General features: G+C 37.7%; 1 protein-coding gene and 1 pseudogene across 12 annotated transcripts in view; one reads left to right on the top strand and one right to left on the bottom strand.

The window, feature by feature from the left end:
- Positions 1-23,974, bottom strand: part of TMCC1 (transmembrane and coiled-coil domain family 1) — a 243,240-nt gene that overhangs the window by 177,579 nt on the left and 41,687 nt on the right. For 8 of the 12 annotated variants that reach the window (XR_010842459.1, XR_010842458.1, XM_067043380.1 and 5 more), the window contains exon 2: positions 442-497. The gene's annotated coding sequence lies outside the window, so the exon portion shown is untranslated. Of the gene's footprint in view, positions 1-441; positions 498-8,655; positions 8,755-23,974 lie in introns of all 12 variants that reach the window. The other 4 variants (XM_067043379.1, XM_067043376.1, XM_067043381.1 and 1 more) reach the window with 1 other exon arrangement.
- LOC131764025 (protein SET-like) lies at positions 11,488-13,055 on the top strand (annotated as a pseudogene).

Genomic DNA, 23,974 nt, shown 5'->3' with positions numbered 1-23,974 from the left:
TGCAAACAGGTACAACAGTAAAGCTAAGTGTGCTTTCGTAAGAAGGAAATGTTAGCTTCTTTTATTCATTCAGCTTCTCTGAAAAGTAAAGTTCTTTTAAGTAAGCCAGAAGAAATGGGTAAAGAACAAAGGGAACAAAATGACATGGGAGAAAGGGGGCAGGGGGCAGGAGTGAAAAGTGGGGAAAAAAGAGGAGGAAAACTGGCAGCCACCAACAAACCAGGTATTTCAGAAAACTTTGTTAAATTCTCAGAATTTTAAACAATTTTTCTACAACAGTTTTGCAAAAACATTCCAAATTATATATGAATTATCTTTCTTTTTTTCCTTTAACTTTTTCTTCCCAACTTTTTAGTTATTGTGATAGATATGGTGACCAAAGCTTTCTGGTTTGGCTATGAACCAAGTTATTTCACTGATGATAAAGAGTTGGATACTTGCCTTTATCACTCTTCCTCAAGCACTTCTAAGGTGTTCTGGAATCCTTTTAGGAAAAGCTGAAAAGCAAACATTAAGAATTACAAAGTGAGAAACTTACAAGAGGGAAACATCTATATAAACAAAGAAAAAAACTAAGTATACACATAACAATGTTAACATGTATCTCTCACTGGTGGGAGTAGGGTAATTTTTTCTATGGTTTTTTAGTATTTTCTAATTTTTCAAAGGTATAATAAAAAACTGTAATCAAGGAAAAATATCCTGGGAAAAAAAGAAACTTGTCAATACTTAAAAAAGAAAGTGGCATGTTTTATAAATAGCAATGAATATTTTTATTTTTACACTATGATACTGAATTAGGAATGGATATTCCACTAATTCTGATCTTAAAGTAACATGAAATGCAAAACAAGTACATACATGAAAAACAGCATAATTTTATAAGCAAATATTTTTCAAGTAGCTTCCAATTGTGTATCTGCAATTTTATATTTAAAAGCAACTCTTAAGAACTATATCCACCCTGAACAATTGAGGCTCAAGATGCACCCAAATTGAAAATTTCCTGGAAAACAAGTTTCTGACAGCCATTACCAGAGAAGCAATTTACTTAGGCACATATTTGGGGGGCATCTGCTTTGTGTTCAGCATTATACAGACCAAATAACATATCCTATCTTACCCTCAAGGAACTCACAATCTAGGATAGAAAGTAAGATTTACATGCTTGCAATTTAAGGAAAACAGCACAAAACAACATAATTAAGTGCTAAATTGTGGGAGGAAAACTGTGATTACCATCAGAAGTAGAAGATCAGTTAGATTAGATTTGTTCAGAAAAGCTTCAAGAGGGAGAAAGAAGATTTAATGAAGGATGAGAAGATGGATGAATAAGCAGGAAGATATAGGCCAAGATTCCCAGCTGGAGAGCAGTAAACACAGCACAGATCAGTAAATACAGTATACGTTTGGGGGCTAGTGAAGAGGCCAGATGCCTGTACTGGTGGATACTCATTTCTGAGTCATCTGGAGAACTAAGTGGTTGGTGGAAAGATGTGAATGGAGGACTTTCCATCTTTAAACTTTTTCTACCTTTTGAATTTTGTACTTTATGACTATTATTATGTTGGAAAAAAATAAACTTACATATTTGAAAAAAAAAGTAAATATATGTTTACATGTTTTAATCTCTAGGGTAAACATTTAAAAATAGTAGAAGAGTATATAACTACTAGGCTAAAAGAAAGGAAAAGTAGAATTAAAATACCCAAATAAATGCAAAAAGGAGGGAAAGCAAGATCACAGATAAGCAGAACATATAAAAAGCAAAATATAAGATGTCAAATGTAAACCCAAATATTCCAGTAATTACAGTAAATGTAAGTGGACCAAAAGAAAAAAATCATCACCCTAAATAAAAAACAGGGAATTCCCAGGTGGTCCAGTGGTTAGGACTCGGTGCTTTCACTGCAGTGGTATCACTGCAGTGGTCAGGGTTCAATCCCTGGTCTAGGAACTAAGATCCCACAAGCTGCACAGCATGGCCAAAAAAAAAAAAAATTTCAGTTTTATGGTGTCTAAAAGAATCACACCAAAAATATAGAGAACAATTAAAATAAAACGTACAGAAAAGGTCACACAAATATAAACTAAACAGGGCTTCCCTGGTGGCGCAGTGGTTGAGAGTCCGCCTGCCGATGCAGGAGACACGGGTTTGTGCCCCGGTCTGGGAAGATCCCACATGACGCGGAGCGGCTGGGCCCGTGAGCCATGGCCGCTGGGCCTGCGCGTCCGGAGCCTGTGCTCCGCAACGGGAGAGGCCACAACAGTGAGAGACCCACATACCACAAAAAAATAAAAAATAAAATAAAATAAAAATATAAACTAAACAAAAGCTGCTCTAGCTTTATTAATAGTACTCAAAGTAGATTATAATGCAAAAAGCATTAACAGAGGAGTAATTCATAGGATTAAATGTGGAATTCATCAGGAAGACATAATTTAAAATTTGTATGCATGCAATAACATAGCCTCCAAATACATAAAGCACAACTTAGCAGAACTACAAGAAGTGAAATATATCCATAATCATAATGGGGAAATTTTTAACATCTCTCTCAGTAATTGATAGAATAAATGACCTAAATAGGAGGAAATAAAGAGATAATATAGATTTGAATAGCATGGTTAACAAACTGGAACTAAACAGACATTCATATAACACAGCACCCAGTAACTGCAGAATAAATACTCTATCAAGCACAAAGAGCTCACTTACAAAAATTGATCCATATGCTGAGCACTAAGGCAAGTTTCACAAGTTATTCTCTGACCACAATGTGGATTCCTAAGGTTTAGAAAGAGTAGATGAAACCACATTCTGCCCACCACCCACACTGTCTCCTGACCCAACCTGTCGGCAATACAGATGGGATGGAGCAATACAGAGGCTGGACAAGCACCTAAAACCCTAAAAGAGAGAAAGCTTTCTCTCTAACCAAAGGAAATATGGCCCCAAGAGCATGAAAGAATCCCATTGCAGTCAGGAAGATTAAACCACAAATTATGACAAATTGCTGAAGACTGAATGTGGGCTAGCATGAGAGTGTAAAGACTCTGGGGGCTGCAATCATAGGAGAGTTTCTACCCTATTACAGGCTTTTCCTCCAGAAATCCCAAAAGGCTCTCTAATGCGGGGGTGGGGGTGGAGATCTGAGAGAATGCAAAGAAAGTTTCTCATCCCTGCCCTCACTCCTGTGGAGCTTGGTAGCCAATGCCAATCAGCCCAGATCTATTTCCCCTATCTCCCTATGGAATGAAAGATTCAATCTGCAAGAAAAAAAAAAATCACCAAGGCCTATGCCCTGAGAACACTGGTAGAATCTCACCATAGCTGGAAGAAAGAAAAGGAGACTACACCCAATCTTCACTATTTCTCTAAAGTAACAATCTTAATACAGGGTGAAAGGGCTTTAAAAACTTTAACTTAGGGACTTCCCTGACGGTCCAGTGGTTAAGACTGCATGCTTCCACTGCAGGGGGCATGGGATGGATCCCTGGCTGGGGAATTAAGATCCTGTGGTATGGCCAAAAAAATAAAATAAAATACAGGGGCAGAGAAAGCTGCTTTAAATAGAAAATTCAAATAAAGAATAAACCATTATTGGTTAAAATCTATTTAAAAAAGAAACTTTGCCTTAAAAAAAAGGGGGTGGTGGTGTTAGAAAACCTAACCCAGACGCAGCAGTTGGGGAAAAACAAAGAAGGGGAAAAACTCCATTCCTAGAAGTAGAAAGTTTTATGAAGGTCACAGCTCTGAGATCCAGATTCTAGTGCCTGCCAAAATCTGAGGTTTAACAAACCACCACAGAACTCCCCCCACCCTCCACTACCAAGCTAATAAGTTTTGAGTAAAAATAACAATGGAATATAGCTGCAAAAGACGAACTCACTGTGTGAAACAGCACAAAGGGAAAACCCAAAGCCAAGCAGGGAGATAAGAGACACTAGGGAAACCTGAAGTCTCTGGTTTCCATGGCAACAACAAATGTCAACTCTGGTAACCATAGCAATAATAATGTTTAAACATAGCTCAACCCCTAACAGATTAATTCAAATTCCACCCTAAAGGACCAGCGGAAGGAAACTTGCAGTGTTCTCCAAGCATATCAGATATTTACCTCAGTACTTCCTGCTCTATACAAAATGGTCACGTTTCAACAAGGAATTATGAAGCATGCCAAAGGCAGTTAAAACACAGTTTGAGGAAACAAAGCAATTATCAGAACTAGATTCAGACATGATATAGATTTTAGAATTATCAGGAAATTTAAAACATGATTAATACGGTGAAGACTCTAATGGAAAAGGTAGACAACATGCAAGATCAGATAGGTAATTTCACAGAGACATGGAAATCATAAGAAAAAATCAAGTGGAAAAAACATGGTAATAAATAACAAATGCTTCTGACAAGCTTAGTAGTAAATTTGAAACAGCTAAAAAAAGAATCAGTGAACTTGAAGATCGGCTAATAGAAACTGCTCAAACTGAAATGTAAAGAAGAAAAAGAATAGGAAAATAAAACAGAAAAAAACATCCAAGAACTGTGGGAAAATATCAAACAGTGTAACACTCAGAATGCCTGGAGAAGAAAGAACAGAGCAGAAGAAATATTTGAATGGCTAAGAACTTACTAAAATTAATAACAAGACACCAAACTACAAACTTAAAAGGTCCAAAAACATCAAACAGGATAAATAACAAAAAAACAAAAACAAAAAAAACTAAGCATATCATATTCAAATCGCTGAAAGGCAAAGAGAAAATCTTGAAGGCAGCCAGAGAGGGGAAAACATATTATATACAGAGGAACAGGATAAGGATTATAATAAGCTTCTTGTCAGAAACTGTGCAAGCAAGATGATAGTGGAGTAGCAACTTTAAGATGTAGGAAAAAACTGCCGAACCAGTATTCTATATCCAGTGAAAATATCCTTCATAAATGAAGAGGAAATAAGGACTTTCCCAATGTAAGCTGGTGCAGCCACTATGGAAAACAGTATGGAGGTTCCCTAAAAAACTAAAAATAGAGTTGCCATTCGATCCAGCAATCCCACTCTTGGGCATATATCTGGAGAAAACTCTAATTAAAAAAGATACATGCACCCCAATATTCATAGCAGCACTAGTTACAATAGCCAAGACATGGAAGCAACCTAAATGTCCATCAATAGATGAATGGATGAAGATGTGGTATTATGTATACAATGGACTACTACTCAGCCATAAAAAGAATGAAATAAACTTATTTACAAGACAGAAACAGACTCACAGACAGAGAAAACAAACTTACGCTTGCCAAAGCGGAAAGGGGGTAGGGATAAACTGGGACTTTGGGCTTAACAGATACACACTACTATATATAAAACAGATAAACAAGGCCTACTGTATAGCACAGGGAGCTATGTTCAATATCTTGTAATAACCTAAAATGGAAAAGAATCTGAAAAAGAATAGATATGTGGTGTGTGTGTGTGTGTGTGTGTGTGTGTGTATGTGTGTATAAATGAATCACTTTTCTGTACACCTGAAACTAACACAACACTGTAAATCAACTATACTTCAATTAAAAAAAAATCCTGATTTCCAAATTCTTACATCATCAAGAAGTCACAATATGTCATTCAAAAGAAAAAGGAAAAACATTCATAATAAACATGTAACATGTAACATTTCAATACGCCTTCAGAATGCCAAATTTTGCTCAACTGCCACAGAGCCAGTCATAAATCTCTCTAGAGTAAACGGATGAACACAAAGTTTAGAAATGTAACTTAGTCATGTTTTTCAGATTTTAAAAAAGTCTCTAACTTATGCTCTTTCTCGACTTCACTGCAGGTCATTTGAGATGGTTTCAATGGTAACACATACTTTATGCTTTGCTACACTGCAAACTTATTCAACAGTTCTATTCTTGAAGTCATTATTTCTTCTCATGCTTCTATTTTATAAGGGACAACATTTTTCCAGCTACCTCCTAAGGGATTTGTGATTTAGCAACATCTTTTCCCAGCCCAGTCATTCACACTCAAAACAAATCTTTCTCTTGAGACAGAAATGAGAAAGATATAATCAAGGAAATTCAATAGACATTTACTACTTTGAAAAATGTAATCTCTTCAGTCACAAATATAGTTTCATCACACTTCCTTGAGTTTATTCAGTAAATATGGCCAAAGCAAGAGGACCTTACAGTGACTACAAAGAACAGGTAGTTACAGTGCCTTAGCTTAAAGTGTTCTATGAATGAATGAACACGCAAACATGAGAATACAAAAAAATTAAAATAGTGTTTCATTAAAGTGAGAAATATGGTCAAAGTGAGACTGTCCAGTGAGTAGTTGATAACTGCTAGAGAGCAAACGCACTGGCAGACTCTATCTGATGTATTTTGGAACTATGGAGTCTAATTAAGGCTTGGATCTTCCGGGGCGGGGGGAGGAGGCTTGGACAATAAGTTGCATTTAAGTTCATTTTCAACTGTAGCAGCTACACAGCTTGCTCCAGCAACATGGACGTGAGCTGAGCAAGGTTCCTACAACAGCTTGGACACAGTTTGTGGGAGCTAGGGTGGGCAAAAAAAAGACCCTGTCTTCCAAATATCATGGATCTGTGCCCTGATCACTGATTATTGTTAATGATCACAAGGATGCTAACAGACAGGTGCCCATTTTTGTTGCACCTTACCTCCCCACCACCCCCCACCCGTCTGCAGTTACAAGGTCCTCCCTCTCCAGCTAAGTGACTTCCAAGGGATTTATTTAAAGGACTGGTATCCTGTTCTCCCAATCCTTCTCCCCCACCTCCTTTCCCCCCTATAGGGAGCAAGACCCTAAAGACTAGGACATTCAAAAGCAACTGCATACACATTCTTCTCAAGGTCACATGGGATATCTTCCAGGACAGACCATATATTAGCTCACAAATTCCTAGAAACACAAAATCTACCAAGACTAAATCAAAAAGAAATAGAAAGAGACTTCCCTGGTGGCACAGTGGCTAAGAATCCACCTGCCAATGCAGGGGACACGGGTTCGAGCCCTGGTCCGGGAAGATCCCACATGCCGCAGAGCAACAAAGCCCGTGCGCCACAACTACTGAGCCTGCGCTCTAGAGCCCACAAGCCACAACTACTGAAGCCCACGTGCCTAGAGCCCATGCTCGGCAACAAGAGAAGCCACCGCAATGAGAAGCCCATGCACCATAACAAAGACTAGCCCCCGCTCGCCACAACTACAGAAAGCCCATGCACAGCAACAAAGACCCAACACAGCCATAAATAAATAAATAATTTATTTATTTTTAAAAAGAGGAAATAGGAAAATAGACCTACAAAGAGTAAGGAGATTGAATCACTAATCAAAAATCTCCTGACAAATAAAAGCCCTGACTTGATTTGCTTCACTGGTCAATGCTACCAAACACTTAAAGAAGAACTAATATCAATCTTTCTTAAACTTTTCCAAAAAATTGAAGAGGAGGGAATACTTCCTAATCATCCTATGAAGCCAGCATTACTGATAACCAAAACCAGACAAAACCACCTCAAGAAGAGAAAACAACAGGGTTATTATCAAAACCCTTATGATAATATTGAGACATTTTTTTGCCTTTTTCACTTTCACCCTCTCATGAGAATAACATGACGTTCTCATGGCTTTTAGGGCTAATGGGATATAAGAATCTAGCTGTCTTGTATGAAGTCAGACATTAAAGAGATTGGCAAGGGGCTTCCGTGGTGGTGCAGTGGTTGAGAGTCCGCCTGCCGATGCAGGGGACACGGGTTCGTGCCCTGGTCCGGGAAGATCCCACATGCCGCGGAGCGGCTGGGCCCGTGAGCCATGGCTGCTGAGCCTGCGCGTGCGGAGCCTATGCCCCGCAACGGGAGAGGCCACAACAGTGAGAGGCCCGCGTACCTCAAAAAAAAAAAAAAAAAAAAAAAAAAGAGATTGGCAAAAATGTAAAATAATCCTACTCTTATTAAATATTATTTTAGAAAATGACGTGTTATTTATATTAACATGTAATGGGTTTATTATTTTTTAAATTAATTATTCTTTAAAATCTGTTCTGATTGCTAATACAGTAAATATCAATAAACATAACCCAAATAAACAGAAGCTTTTTGGGGTCCTCAATAATCTAAGTATAAAGGAGGCCTAATACCAGTTTAATACTGGTCTAACTCACGAAAGTTAAAGAAAGACTGAGGAACCGTCCCAAATTAAAGGAGATTATATGGACTCTGCCCTGGATCTTGGACCGGGAAACAAAAGAAAAGATAATTGGCAAAATGTGAACAGGATTTATAGATTAGATAACAGTATTGTATTGATGTTCACTTCCTGATTTTGGTAACTGTACTGTGATCAATAAAATGTGAACTTTGGGGACTCTGGGTGAAGAATTCAGGGGATTCTTTGTCTAGTTTTGCAACTCTTTATAGATTTGAAATTATTTCAAAATGAAAATTAAAATTCTTTTAATTAAATTGATTTAAAAGATCACTCAAACTAAGTATCAGAGAGGATGTGGAGCAACGGCAGCTAGTGCTAATACTAAATGGTATAACCTCTTTGGAAAACGTATGGCAGTATGGTAGGCAGAACGGCCCCCCAAAGATGTTTCTATCCTGTGAATATGTTGCCTTACCTGACAAGAGAGATTGTGCAGACATGATGGAGTCAAAGATTTTGACACTGGGAGGTTATCCTGCATTATCCAGGTGGGCTCAATGTAATCACACAGGTCCTTATAAGTGAAAGAGGGAGGCAAGAGAGTCAGAGTCAGAGGCGATGGGACACAGAAAGAGAGGTCGGTATGATTATATTTTGAAGATAAAAGGGGGTCATGAACCAAGGAGTATAAACAGCCTCTAGAAGCCGGAAAGAGGCAAGAAAATAGGATTCTCTCCTAGAATCTCCAGAAAAAATACAGCCTTGCCAACATGTTGATTTTAGCCTAGTGAGATCCATTTCAGACTTCTGGCCCCCAGAAATGTTAAGAGAATAAACATGTGTTGTTTTAAGCCATTAAGTTTGTGGTCATTTGTTACAGTAATAGGAAGCTAACAGCACTTTCTTAAAAAATTTAACAAACACCCTCCATATGACCTATCCATTCCATTCCATATTTTTATCCAAGAGAAATGAAAACATACATCCAAAGACTTGTACATAGACGTTTACAGCAGCTTTATTTATAATAGCCCCCAAACTAGATGGATGACAATCCATATGATAAAACACTGCTCAGCAATAAAAACTAAAAAAAAAAAAATCAATACATGCAATAACATCAATGAACATCAAAAGCATTATCCTGAGTAAAAGCAGCCAAGCAAAAAGACAAGCTTTATGATTCCGTTTATATTAAAAATTATATATAATATACATATAGACATATGTATGCATATAAAATTAACCTACAGTGGTTGCCTGTGGATGGAATTGGAGGGAAAGATGGATTACAAGGGACAAGGGGAAACTTCGGCAGATGATGAAAATATTTATCTTGATTATGGTGATGGTTTCAAAAGTGTATACTTACGTCAAAACTCACTAAATTAAAATATTTATGCGCAACTTACTGCATGTTAATTATACTTCATTAAAATTTAAAAATTTTTAGTAAAGTGATAAAGAAACAAACATTAGTTTTGAACACCTACATACTCAACACTGAGCAAAGAACTGTGAAACAATCAGGAAACAAATGCAAGGAGTATGAAATAGTAGATAAGAATCTAGGCCTTAAAACCAATCAGTCCTAAATTTGATTGTCAGCTTCAATAATTGGTAGCAAAGGGAGTCTTGGCTTTCTAAGCCTCAGTCTCATTTTCTATAATAACATCTAACTCACATGGTTGTTGTAAGAATTAAAAGAAATAATATATGAAACTCATCTCTGCCAAATTTGGAAGTACCCAATTAATGGTAGCTATAAGAATACTACCTTTGGGCTTCCCTGGTGGCGCAGTGGTTGAGAATCCGCCTGCCGATGCAGGAGACACGGGTTCGTGCCCTGGTCTGGGAAGATCCCACATGCCGCGGAGCAACTAAGCCCGTGAGCCATGGCCACTGGGCCTGCGCGTCCGGAGCCTGTGCTCCGCAACGGGAGAGGCCACAACAGTGAGAGGCCCACATTCCGCAAAAAAAAAAGAAGAATACTACCTTTTTTTCCCCCCCAGAATCTGGTGAGCTGCATGCTTCTTTACAGGTGAGGCCAATCTAATTCTTGACTTACATATTAATTCTTATGTTCATTTAAATAAAAGAATTATAAGAAGCAGTGTACACAAACAAGAGAACTCACAGCAAGGGAAAAGAAAAAAAGTAGTGCATTACAGTGAAATAAATTAACTGATGGTCATAACAAAAGCCCTGAGTTATCAAGAACAGATTCATTAGGGACTTCCCTGGCAGTCCAGTGGTTAAGATTCTGCTCCACCAATGCAGGGGGCCCAGGTTCGATCCCTGGTTGGGAAACTAAGATCTCACATGCCACGGGGTGCGGCCAAAAAATTAAAAAAAAAAAAAAAAACAGATTCATTATACACAGAAAACTGTCTTTAAGAGGGTGAAAATTTTTTTCTTACAAGGCCAAAAAGGAACACACATTTCAGAAAAATTACTATTCTAAAATGGTTAATTTCTTTGAAAGCTACGTTTCTTCAACAAGAGGTAAATTTTACCAATCTGGAAACATTTATAACTCTTTATCCCCTTTCAATATTAAACAAATGAAATACTACTATATATGACAAAAAAAATTTCTGTAGCTCTAAATAATTTACTTTGTATGATTCTCAACAATCCTAAAGATATATAAATTCCTCAAAGCTGAAACAAGGGCTTCCCTGGTGGCGCAGTGGTTGAGAATCCGTCTGCTGATGCAGGGGACACAGGTTCGTGCCCCGGTCCAGGAAAATCCCGCAGGCCGCAGAGCGGCTGGGCCCGTGAGCCACGGCCGCTGAGCCTGTGCGTCCGGAGCCTGTGCTCCGCAACGGAAGAGGCTGTAACAGTGAGAGGCCCGCGTACCACAAAAAAAAAGCTGAAACATGAAATCAGACTTTCATACAAAACCTTTCAGTATTTCTTAAATGAAGTAAAATTTTAAAACATGCAGTACATGCTATTATGGCTCACTTGCCTACTAACTGTGGGTCCTTGAGCAAATTACTTAATTTGATCTCTAAAGTATGGATAAAAGTATTTCTCATCTTATGGGGTTACTGTAAAGAATAAATAAGACAACACATGCATGGAAAGTACTTTATATAGTGCCTGGCAAGAAGTAAGCAAATACTCAGTAAGTGTTAGCTGCTATTTTTTTTTTTTAAACTACTATTAAACACGTACCTCCAACCTAGCCTTACACCTAAGGCAACTAGAGAAAGAAGAACAACAAAACCTAAAGTTAAAGTTCTCAGAGCTCCTGGTACGAGCCTCTTTCCTTGGGTGGATTCTTGGCTTTTCTCCCAGCATGGCCCCCAAACACCAGTTTTCACTTCCACCCCAAGCAAAGAAACCGAAGAAACCAAGACTGACTCCTGCCTCCAGGCCAGAGGAAACGTCTGCTTCTCCGAACTTGCCAAAGTTAGAAAAAGAATAGCAAGAAGCAATTGAACATACTGATGAAGTACAAAATGAAAACAGACAGACTTAACTCACAAGCCAGTGAGATTCTGAAAGTACAACAGAAATATAACAAACTCCGCCAACCATTTCTTCAGAAGAGGTCAGAATTGATGGCCAAAACCCCACATTTTTGGGTTAACAACATTTGTTTACCGTCCACAAGTGTCTGCACTGCTTGGGGAGGACGATGAAGAGGCACTGCATTATTTGACAAGAGTTGAAGTGACAGAATTTGGAGATATTAAATCAGGTTACAGAATAGATTCTTATTTTGATGAAAACCCTTACTTCGAAAATAAAGCTCTCTCCAAAGAATTTCATCGGAATGAGAGTGGTGATCGATCTTCAAAGTCCACTGAAATCAAATGGAAATCCGGAAAGGATGTGACAAAACGTTCAAGTCAAACGCAGAATAAAGCCAGCAGGATGAGACAGCGTAAGGAACCAGAAAGCTTCTTCACCTGGCTTACTGATCATTCTGATGCAGGTGCAGATAAGTTTGGAGAGGTCATCAAAGATGATATTTGGCCAAATCCATTACAATACTACTTGGTTCCAGACATGGATGATGAGGAAAGGGAAGGAGAAGAAGGTGATGATGATGATGAAGAGGAAGAAGGATTGGAAAATACTGATGAAGAAGGGGATAAGGATGAAGGAAGATGACGAATGGAACAATGATGGAGTCCAACCTTCCTTTTAAAATTTTCTCCAGTCCCTGGGAGCAAGTTGCAGTCTTTTGTTTCTCCTCCTCCCCTGTGCTCAGTTGCCCTGTTTTTGAGGTCTCTTTTCACCTTTATACCATGGCTCACAACTTATTTTGGGGGAAAATACCTTGAGCAGAATTCAGTGGGAAAAGAATCTCTACCCCTTTCTGTTCCAAATTCATTTTTATCCCTTCTTGTCTCAACAAAAACTTCATGGAATCAACACCACCATGCTCTGTGGGAAAAAAGAAAAACCTTCTGCTCCCTTAGCTCTGCTGGAAGCTGGAGAGTGCTAGGCCCCCGGTGTAGTAGTGCATAGAATTCTAGCTTTTTTCCTCCTTTCTCTGTATATTGGGCTCAGAGATAGCACTGTGTCTCTATGTGAATATGGACAGTTAGCATTTACCAATATGTATTTGTCTACTTTCTCTTGTTTAAAAAAAGAAAAAAAAACTTTAAAAAATAGGGTTATACAGAAGGTCAGCAAAGAATAGGTGTGAGATGCTTGGGTGGGTTAAGTGTGCATTTTGACAACATGGCTTCTCCTCTGGCATGTTTAATTATGATGTTTAATGGACATCTCTGCAGTTTAAGATGACACTTTTAAAATAAAATTCTCTCCTAATGACTTGAGCCCTGCCGCTCAATGGGAGAATCAGCAGAACCCGTAGGATCTTATTTGCAATTGACATTCTCTATTGTAATTTTGTTCCTTTTTATTTTTAAATTTTTCTTTTTGTTTCACTGGAAAAGAAAGATGATGCTCAGTTTTAAATGTTAAAAGCATACAAGTTGCTTTATTACAATAAAACTAAATGTGTACACACACAAAAAAAAACCCTTAGTAGAAGGAAAGAAATCATGAAGATCAGAGCAGACATAAATGAAATAGAGATGAAGAAAACAATAGCAAAGATCAATGAAACTAAAAGCTGGTTCTTTGAGAAGATAAACAACATTGATAAACCTTTAGCCAGACTCATCCATAAAAAAGGGGAGAGGACTCAAATCAATAAAATTAGAAATGCAAAAGGAGAAGTTATAACGGACACCACAGAAATACAAAGGATCATAAGAGACGACTACAAGCAACTACACACCAATAAAATGGACAACCGAGAAGAAACGGACAAATTCTTAGAACGGCACAACCTTCCAAGACTGAACCAGGAAGAAGTAGAAAATATGAACAGACCAATTACAAGTACTGAAATTGAAACTGTGATTAAACTCTTCCAACAAACAAAAGCCTGGGACCAGATGGCTTCACAGGCATATGCTATCAAACATTTAGAGAAGAGTTAACACCTACCCTTTTGAAACTCTTTCAAAAAATCGCAGAGGAAGGAATACTCCCAAGCTCATTCTATGAGGCCACCATCACCCTGATACCAAAACCAGACAAAGATATAACAAAAAAAGGAAATTACAGGCCAATATCACTGATGAACATAGACACAAAAATCCTCCACAGAATACTAGCAAATTGAATCCAACAACACATTAAAAGGATCATACACCATGATCAAGTGGGATTTATCCCAGGGATGCAAGGATTTTCAAATATCTGCAAATCAAACAATGTGATACACCACCTCAACAAATTGAAGAAAAAACCGTATGATCATCTCAATAGATGCAGAAAAAGCTTTTGACAAAATCAACACTCATTTATGATAAAAATCTCCAGAAAGTGGGCATAGAGGGAACCTACCTCAACATAATAAAGGCCATATATGACAAACCAACAGCAAATGTCTTTCTCAACAGTGAAAAACTGAAAGCATTTCCTCTAAGATCAGGAACAAGACAAGGATGTCCACTCTCACCACTTTTACTCAACATAGTTTTGGAAGTCCTAACCACAGTAATCAGAGAAGAAAAAAATAATAATAAAAGGAATCCAAATTGGAAAAGAAGTAAAACTGTCACTATATGCAGATGACATGATACTGTACATAGAAAATTCTATAGATGCTACAAGAAAACTACTAGAGTGCAACAATGAATTTGGTAAAGCTGCAGGATACAAAATTAATACACAGAAATAAATCTCTTGCATTCCTATACACTAACAATGAAAGATCAGAAAGAGAAATCAAGGGAAAAATCCCATTTACCATGGCATCAAAAAGAATAAAATACCCAGGAATAAACCTACCTAAGGAGACAAAAGACCTGTACTCAGAAAAATGTAAGACACTGATGAAAGAAATCAAAGATGACACAAAGAGATGGAGAGATATACCCATTTTCTTAGATTGGAATAATCAATACTGTCAAAGTGACTAAACTACCCAAAGCAATCTACAGATTGAATGCAATCCCTATTAAATTACCAATGGCATTTTTCACAGAATTAGAACAAAAAATTTTACAATTTGTATGGAAACACAAAAGACCACAAATAGCCAAAGCAATCTTTTTTTTAATTTTAACATCTTTATTGGAGTATAATTGTTTTACACTGCTGTGTTCGTTTCTGCTGCATAACAAAGTGAATCAGCTATATGTATACATATATCTCCATATCCCCTCCCTCTTACATCTCCCTCCCGCCCTCCCTATCCCACCCCTCTAGGTGGTCACAAAGCACCAAGCTGATCTCCCTGTGCTATGTGGCTGCTTCCCACTAGCTATCTATTTTACATTTGGTAGTGTATATATGTCAATGTCACTCTCTCACTTCGTCCCAGCTTACCCTTCCTCCTCTCCGTGTCCTCAAGTCCATTCTCTATGTCTGCATCCCCAAGCAATCTTGGAAAAGAAAAATGAAGCTGGAGGAATCAGACTCCCTGACTTCAGACTATACCACAAAGCTACAGAAATCAAAACAGTGTGGTACTGGCACAAAAACAGAAATATAGATCAATGAAACATGATAGAAAGTCCAGAGCACCTCTGGTCACCTAATCTATGACAAAGGAGGCAAAAATATACAATGGAGGAAAGACAGTCTCTTCAATAAGTGGCGCTGGGAAAACTGGACAGCTACATGTAAACAAATGAAATTAGAACACGCCCTAACACCATACACAAAAATAAACTCAAAATGGATTAAAGACCTAAATGTAAGACTGGATACTATAAAACTCTTAGAGGAAAACACTCTTTGACATAAATCACAGCAATATCTTTTTGGATCCACCTCCTAGAGTAATGAAAATAAAAACAAAAGTAAACAAATGGGACCTGATTAAACTTAAAAGCTTTTCCACAGCAAAGGAAACCATAAACAAAACAAAAAGACAACCCACAGAATGGGAGAAAATATTTGCAAACAAAGCAAGCAACAGGGATCAATCTCCAAAATATACAAACAGCTCATGCAGCTCAATATCAACAACAACAAAACCCAATCAAAAAATGGGCAAAATATCTAAATAAATATTTCTCCAGAGCTTCCCTGGTGGCGCAGTGGTTAAGAATCCACCTGTCAATGCAGGGGACATAGGTTTGAGCCCTGGTCTGGGAAGATCCCACATGCCGCGGAGCAGCTAAGCCTGTGCATCACAACTACTGAGCCTGCGCTCTAGAGCCCGCAAGCCACAACGACCGAAGCCCATGTGCCTAGAGCCCGTGCTCCGCAACAAGAGAAGCCACCTCAGTGGCCCTCCCTCGCCACAAGTAGAGGAAGCCCACGCGCAGCAACAGAGACCCAACGCAGCCAAAAATAAACTAATAAATTTAAAAACAAAAAATTTCTCCAAAGAAGACATTCAGATGGCTAAAAAGCACATGAAAAGATGCTCAACATCACTAATTATTAGGGAAACACAAATCAAAACTACAATGAGGTATCACCTCACACTGGTCAGAATGGCCATCATCAGAAAATCTACAAACAGTAAATGCTGGAGAGGGTGTGGAGAAAAGGGAACCCTCCTACACTGCTGTAGGAATGTAAACTGGTACAGCCACCATGGAGAACAGTATGGAGGTTCCTTAAACAACAAAAAATAGAGCTACGATATGATCCAGCAATCCCACTACTGGGCATATATCTGGAGAAAACCATAATTCGAAAAGATACATGCACCCCAATGTTCACTGCAGCACTATTTACAATAGCTAAGACATGGAAGCAACCTAAATGTCCATCAACAGAGGAATGGATAAAGAAGACATGGTATATATACACAATGGAATATTACTCAGGCATAAAAAAAGAATGAAATAATGCCATTTGCAGCAACATGGATGGCCCTAGAGATTGTCATACTGAGTGAAGTCAGAGAAAGATAAACATCATATGATATCACTTATATGTGGAATCTAAAAAAAAGGGTACAAATGAACTTATCTGCAAAACAGAAATAGAGTTACAGATGTAGAAAACAAACTTATAGTTACCAAGGGGTAAGGGGGAGAGGGATAAATTGGGAGACTGGAATTGAGATATACATACTACTATATATAAAACAGATAACTAATAAGGACCTACTGTGTAGCATACGGAACTCTACTCAGTACTCTGTAATAACCTATATGGCAAAAGAATCTGAAAAAGAAAAAAAAAAAATATATATATATATATATAAAACTGAATCACCTTGCTGTACACTTGAAACTAATACAACATTGTAAACCAACTATAAAAAATTCAATAAAAATTATTTTTTTAAAAATGTACCTCATCGTGATCATAAAGTAAATTTAATAGTAAGATTTAAGAAGGATTACATTTAATGCAAAATTGTAAAATTCTTTTCTAATTAACACTCAGATTAGGTCTCATCTGAAAACTGTTAGTACTTTACTGAAATGTCTGCATTTCTTTTGTAAATATAATTGTAGAATCTGTAACCAAATCTAAATCCTGATAGTCAAAAATATAGAAGGATACAATTACCTCATCAATTCATGTTCTTCTACTTAACACTGTTCAAACATAGAATGTCCTGTTCTTCTGTCTATCCTTTTCCCACAATTGAACTAAACAAATGTTTGAATGCCTTAAAAATGCAAGACGTAATATCCTAGCTGGATCAACAGAAATTAGAAAAGAATCCTACGTTTTTTTCCACTATGCTTTCCTGAAACCAGAAGAGAAAGCTTATTTTACATCCAACTCACTCACGTTTAACAATATCTACTTAGGCCAGAGCGAAGATATATTTAATATCACATTTTGTCTTCCTATCACACAAAGTCTCTTCCATGAACCAACGTGCATCCAAAAAACTGGCAGTTGCTGCTGAGATGAGGCAAAGGTTTAATCAATGAACGGCACTCACAGAAAATTAAACCAGTGAACCCAAGACCTGTTCAACAGTGGGGTTTCTCGGGTGGGTTTTTTTTTCCTCCCACAGCAATCGATACAACTTTCCAAACTGTACTCATAAGGCATTCATTCCCAAGATCACTACTCAGAAGCATATAAATAAACCATCGCACAGCCAGAACCAACCAAACCTGTTTTGACAGATCCAGGCCAACCAACTGCAAAGCTTCTGAATATGCACCCCCACAGGCCTATGCAACACCAGCCTTTGGCTCCGGAATACGTTCCTTTCCTTCCTGTAGGCCTAGTTGTGGCTTTTGAGGAAAGAAAAATAAAGCTGTCAGCTCAGTGGATCAAACTTCCAGCAGGGTAAACAGAAAAAGTTTGTCATTTAAATCCCTTCGAACAAGCATCTGCTCAACAGAAATGAAGGCAACTTAGTTATAAAGACAACAAGGGAACTTCCCTAATAGTGCAGTGGCTAAGAATCTGCCTGCCAATGCAGGGTACATAGGTTCAAGCCCTTATCTGGGAAGATCCCACATGCCGCGGAGCAAATAAGCCCGTGCGCCACAACTACTGAGCCTGCGCACCTAGAGCCCATGCTCCACAACAAGAGACGCCACCGCAATGAGAAGCCCATGAAGTGCAATGAAGAGTAGCCCCCGCTCACCCAACTAGAGAAAGCCTGTGCTCAGCAACAAAGACCCAATGTAGCCAAAAATAAATAAAATAAAATAATTTTTTTAAAAGACAACAATGAAAATTCAATATATTTTAGTTTTTTTAATGATCAAAAGAATAAGAAAATACTCAAATATGCTACTTTCATCAAAGTATAAACCAGCTAACATAAGTAGAGAACAAAATAACTCAAAGCTAAATAATACCATGCAGATAGCTATTTTTAATTTTCTATGTTGATTCCATTAGGTAACATGCTTCTGAGCAATAAGGTCACGGCTTATGGAAGGGGAAGGGGTTGTTGGGTAGGGAGAGTACACTATTATTAATTAAGTGCAAATATCAATTAATAACGCAGCCTTAATTATTTGCCAACATGAGAAACATGAGCAGAACACTATTTATGGAAAGCATTAAAATTACTGATCTAGTCATTCATTCAGGAAATATTATCCAATGCCTACTCTTTGGTTAAAACTGCAGTGCACATCAACACGTGTAAAAACCTACAGGATGGGGAAAGCACTGATAAGCATACCAGTATGGGAAAGCAATTCTCACATATGTATTTATTTGCATCTTAAGAACAAAACTATCGAACTAAACACAATAAGAGGGTATATCTAAATTTAACCAATGAGTTCTCCCCTACACTAAGACATCTCCTTCTGTTTGTACTTTTTCACCACCTTCATACAATTCCCCCCTGCCCCGCCACCTCTGGTAACCACAAATCTGAACTTTTTTTCTATCTTTTTCTATCTCTATCTTTTTCATCTTGTTGAAGTACAGTTGACCTACACTATGTAAGTTCCTGGATTCGATGTTTCTATACATTACAAAATTATCACCACATCTCCTAAATATTCCTGAATTAATTCCTTTCTAGCCTCTCCACCAACACCACTCTTGTCTAAGTAAGTCACCACTATCTCTCACCTGAACTAGGAACTAAGTTCCTAACCAGTATCTCTGCCTCCACTCTGGTGCACCTCAATCCATTCTCTGCCTTGAGGTAAAAAATGTTCACATCAAAAAGCAAGTCTAGAGAGTTCCCTGGTTGCCTAGTCATTAGGATTCCAGGCGTTCACTGCAGTGGCTCCAGGTTCAATCCCTGGTCGCAGAACTGAGATCCCGCAAGCCGTGTGGCACAGCCAAAAAGAAAAAAAAAACAAAAACAAGTCTGATCTTGTCTTTTCTTGCTTAAAACCCTCTAATGGTTCCTTGTTCCTCTTAGAATAAAGGCAAAAACTTAACAAAATCTTTAATAAAAACCTGCAAGAGCAGGCCTATCTCTCCACCTCAAACCATTTCATTCTCCCTCTAGCTGTCACTCAGGCCACACTAGCCTCATTTCACCATTTTCCTTTCTACCACAGGGCTTTTGCACCTGCTGTTCCTTCTGCCAGGACAACCATTCTTCCTCTCTTTGCCAAGTCAATACCTACTCTTCCATCAAATCATAGCAGAAGTACCATTTCTTGAGGATGCATTTTCTAGCCTGGTCAAATTTCACTAATATCACTTATACCACTGCTGCAGTTATAATTTTACATTTAATTTAATATTAATATTTATTTCCTCCACCAGCCCACAGGTTCCATGGGGGATGGTATCACATCAGAGTTTCCTCCACATTATATCCCCAATGCCTGGTTAGTTCAATAAAAATATGTTGCATGAATGATCAAATGCATGAACCATGCTCAAGAACCATCAAACATGGTCCACATTGCCTAGGTCAAAGTTCAGGTGCCTGAAATCACAAAACGTTCAATACTTGGTCAAGCTCCCATCGTCATGATCTTTACTACATCTAATTTCCTTTAACAAGGTCCCTTTAGCAGAGATAATGAAGTTTATTCATCACAGGCCTTCTTCTGCTGGTTTCCGATTTACGTGAGGAAAACATCAAAAAATCAAACTCCATTGAATACTCTAAAATAAAGCAATCTAAATCTAAGTTTGATTACAATTTTCAAAACAAAATTCTTATATTTTTAACATCTTGCTGTCAAGTCCCAAAGCAAAGATAAATCCCCGTTTGTCTTGGAATCTGAACCTCTTACTCAACTTATCTCAAAACAAATTACTGAAAAAAAAAGTCTACCAAAAAATAACATTTAAACAAGTTTACCCATACATCTATGGTCAATTAATCTACGACAAAGGAGGCAAGAATATACAAGGGAGAAGAGACAGTTTCTTTAATAAGTGGTGGGAAAACTGGCCACATGTAAAAGAAAGAAATTACAACACTAACACCATACACAAAAATAAACTCAAAATGGATTAAAGACCTAAATGTAAGCCCGGATGCTATAAAACTCTTAGAGGAAAACATAGGCAGAACACTCTTTGACATAAATCTCAGCAATATGTTTTTGGATTCACCTCCTAGAGTAATGAAAATAAAAACAAAAATAAACAAGTGGGACCTAATTAAACTTAAAAGCTTTTGCACAGCAAAGGAAACCATACCTAAAACAAAAAGACAACCCTCGGAATGGGAGAAAATATTTGCAAAAGATGAGACTGACAACAGATTAATCTCCAAAATATATAACAGCTCATGCAGCTCAATATCAAAAAACCAACAGCCCAATCAAAATATGGGCAGAAGATCTAAATAGACATTTCTCCAAAGAAGACATACAAATGGCTAAAAACCACATGAAAAGATGCTCAATATCACTAATTATTGGGGAAACACAAATCAAAACTACAATGAGGTATCACCTCACACTGGTCAGAATGGCCATCATCAGAAAATCTACAAACAGTAAATGCTGGAGAGGGTGTGGAGAAAAGGGAACCCTCCTACACTGTTGTGGGAAACTGGTACAGCCACCATGGAGAAGAGTATGGAGGTTCCTTAAAAAACTAAAAATAGAGCTACGATATGATCCAGCAATCCCACTACTGGGCATATAACTGGAGAAAACCATAATTCGAAAAGTTACATGCACCCCAATGTTCACTGCAGCACTAATTACAATAGCTAAGACATGGAAGCAACCTAAATGTCCATCAACAGAGGAATGGATAAAGAGGATGTGGTACAGTAACTTCCCTAGTGGAGCAGTGGTTAAGAATCCACCTGCCAATGCAGGGGACACGGGTTCAATCCCTGATCCAGGAAGATCCCGCATGCTGCGCAGCAACTAAGCCCGTGCGCCACAGTAACTGAACCTGTGCTCTAGAGCCCGTGAGACACAACTACTGAAGACCGCGCCTAGAGCCCGTGCTCTGCAACGAGAAGCCACGGCAAGGAGAAGCCTGCGCACCACAACAAGGAGCAGTCCCCGCTCACCGCAACTAGAGAAAGCCCATGCGCAGCAACGAAGAACCAACACAGCCAAAAATAAATAATAAATTTTATTTTAAAAGAGATGTGTATATATACAATGGAATATTACTCAGCCATAAAAAGAATGAAATTATGCCATGTGCAGCAACGTGGATGGACCTAGAGATGATCATACTAAGTGAAGTGAGGTCAGACAGAGAAAGACGAATATCAAATGATATCACTTATATGTGGAATCTAAGAAAAATGATACAAATGAACTTATTTACAAAACAGAAACAGATTCATGGACTTAGAAAACAAACTTATGGTTACCAAAGGGGAAAGGAAGGGGGGAGGGATAAATTAGGAGGTTGGGATTAACATATACACGTTATCATATACAAAACAATCAACGAGGACCTACTGTATAGCACAGGGAACTCTAGTCAATACTCTGTAATAATCTATATAGGAAAAGAATAGATGTGTGTGTGTGTGTGTGTGTGTGTGTGTATAACTGAATCTCCTTGCTGTACACCTGAAACACAACATTGTAAACCACTATACTCCGATATAAAATAAAAATTTTTTTAAAATAAATTTTTAAAAAAGAAGTTTAAATCTCTAGACATAAAAAAAAAAAAAACAAACCTCAGTAGGAAAAGGAAAAAACATTGGGGCAATGTTTGGATGAAAAACCCTCTTCCACCATACAAAACAAGAAAAAAGACAACTTCCCCATGAATTCTGGCAAAGTCAATACTCAGCCTTATTCACAAAATTCTTGGACAGCTTCCTTGGCCTAAAAACTCCATGCTATTTCAGTGACTGAGTAAAGCCTGTGTATAGATATGGTTGCTTAGGGGAAGTGCCTGTTTTGACGGTAAGCAAACAGTTCTCAATGGTGTTTCAATAATTCAAAGTCATTAAAAACAGTGGATAAAATAATTCATGACAAAATAAAAAGGCAAATGAATGAAAAAAATGTAAGGTAGCCTGTAATAAACAAGGGCTGTAGTAGCAGAAATTATTAACAATTTAGAAAAAGATAAATATTTCTAGAGAAATTAAGAGAGTTGAGAAACAAGCACTGGTTCTTTAGATTCCAAAACAGCCAAACGACTTAGCATGAAACTTCACTAAAAACCTGTCTCATTCTTCAGTTATTAAATCTCTTCAACAGGATCAACAAAAGACTGCCAAAGCAAACCATCTAGAACTATTAATTTTAATCTCCTGAATAAAACTGTATATTCTGCTAAATAACTATGTCAATGCATAGACCTTATTTTTTGACTTTCTCACATAAAATTTTCTTAAATTTTTGCCATCTACCACCACTAATATGACAGAAAATGAATGACCAAGCAATAAGAAAATATCAGTGGACTCATTACATTGATGGTAGGAATGTAAAATGGTACAGCTCTTAACGGAAAACTTTGGTAGTTTCTTAGGAAATTAAACATTTAGTTACCATACACCCCAGCAATCATAGTCCTTGGCATTTCTCCCAAAGAAAGTTCACGTAAAAACTTGTACCTGAGTGTTCATAGCAGCATTACTGACAATAACCCAAACTGGAAACAAAGTAAATGTCCCTCAATAGGCAAATGTTTAACTCCAGTACATCCATAAATGAACTACTACTCAGCAATAAAATGGAAAGAACTATTGATATTGATACACATAACTTGAATAGATTTTAAGGGGCATTATGCTTAGTGAATGAAAAAAAGCCAATCTCAAAAGGTTATACACTATATGATTCCATTTATATAGCATCCTCAAAATGACCAAACTACAGAGATGGAGACCTCATTAATGGTTGCCAGGGAACAGGGACAAGGACTCAGGTAGAAGTGGGTTCCCAAAATAAAACAATGTTTTGAATTTATCCAGTAAACATTAACTGCCCTTGGACTTGCAAGTTTTAATTCTGGCCCTGTCCTCAGTGAACTTACTTGCTAACGTACCTCTTCAACTAGCTGATTCACTAAATTAGTAGTAGCTAGTAAGGCAAAACGCGTAATGCGGTACTTCTGTTTCTGAGTGATCAAGAGAAGTCTAAAAAGAAGAGTGAGGATACAAAGTCAAGTCTCAGAACCCATAGCAACTCCAATCTTAGCCGGCTAAAAGAAAATCTAGCTCTTAGTACTGAATATGCAAAGACTATGTATGGGGCTAAGAAAGGCACACTGATAGCGCTTACTAGCTAAAAAATAAAGTCAAATGGTCAAAACACTACTGTATTTTCTTGTTTCTAGACATCATCAATTGATTAAAAGGCACACCTATACCTAAATAACCACTTTTTTGAAGGGAAATGCTACCATACTAAATGCACACAATGTCAACACATTAAGATGAGAAAAAAAAAAAAAAACCATTCCTCTTAGAAATAGGGGATTTATAAAATACCACC

The sequence above is a fragment of the Kogia breviceps genome, chromosome 10 (genome assembly GCF_026419965.1).
Source record: "Kogia breviceps isolate mKogBre1 chromosome 10, mKogBre1 haplotype 1, whole genome shotgun sequence".
In the NCBI taxonomy this organism is placed as follows: Eukaryota; Metazoa; Chordata; class Mammalia; order Artiodactyla; family Physeteridae; genus Kogia; species Kogia breviceps.
The sequence above is the reverse complement of the archived record's forward strand: the minus strand, read 5'-3'. Positions and strand labels throughout refer to the sequence as shown.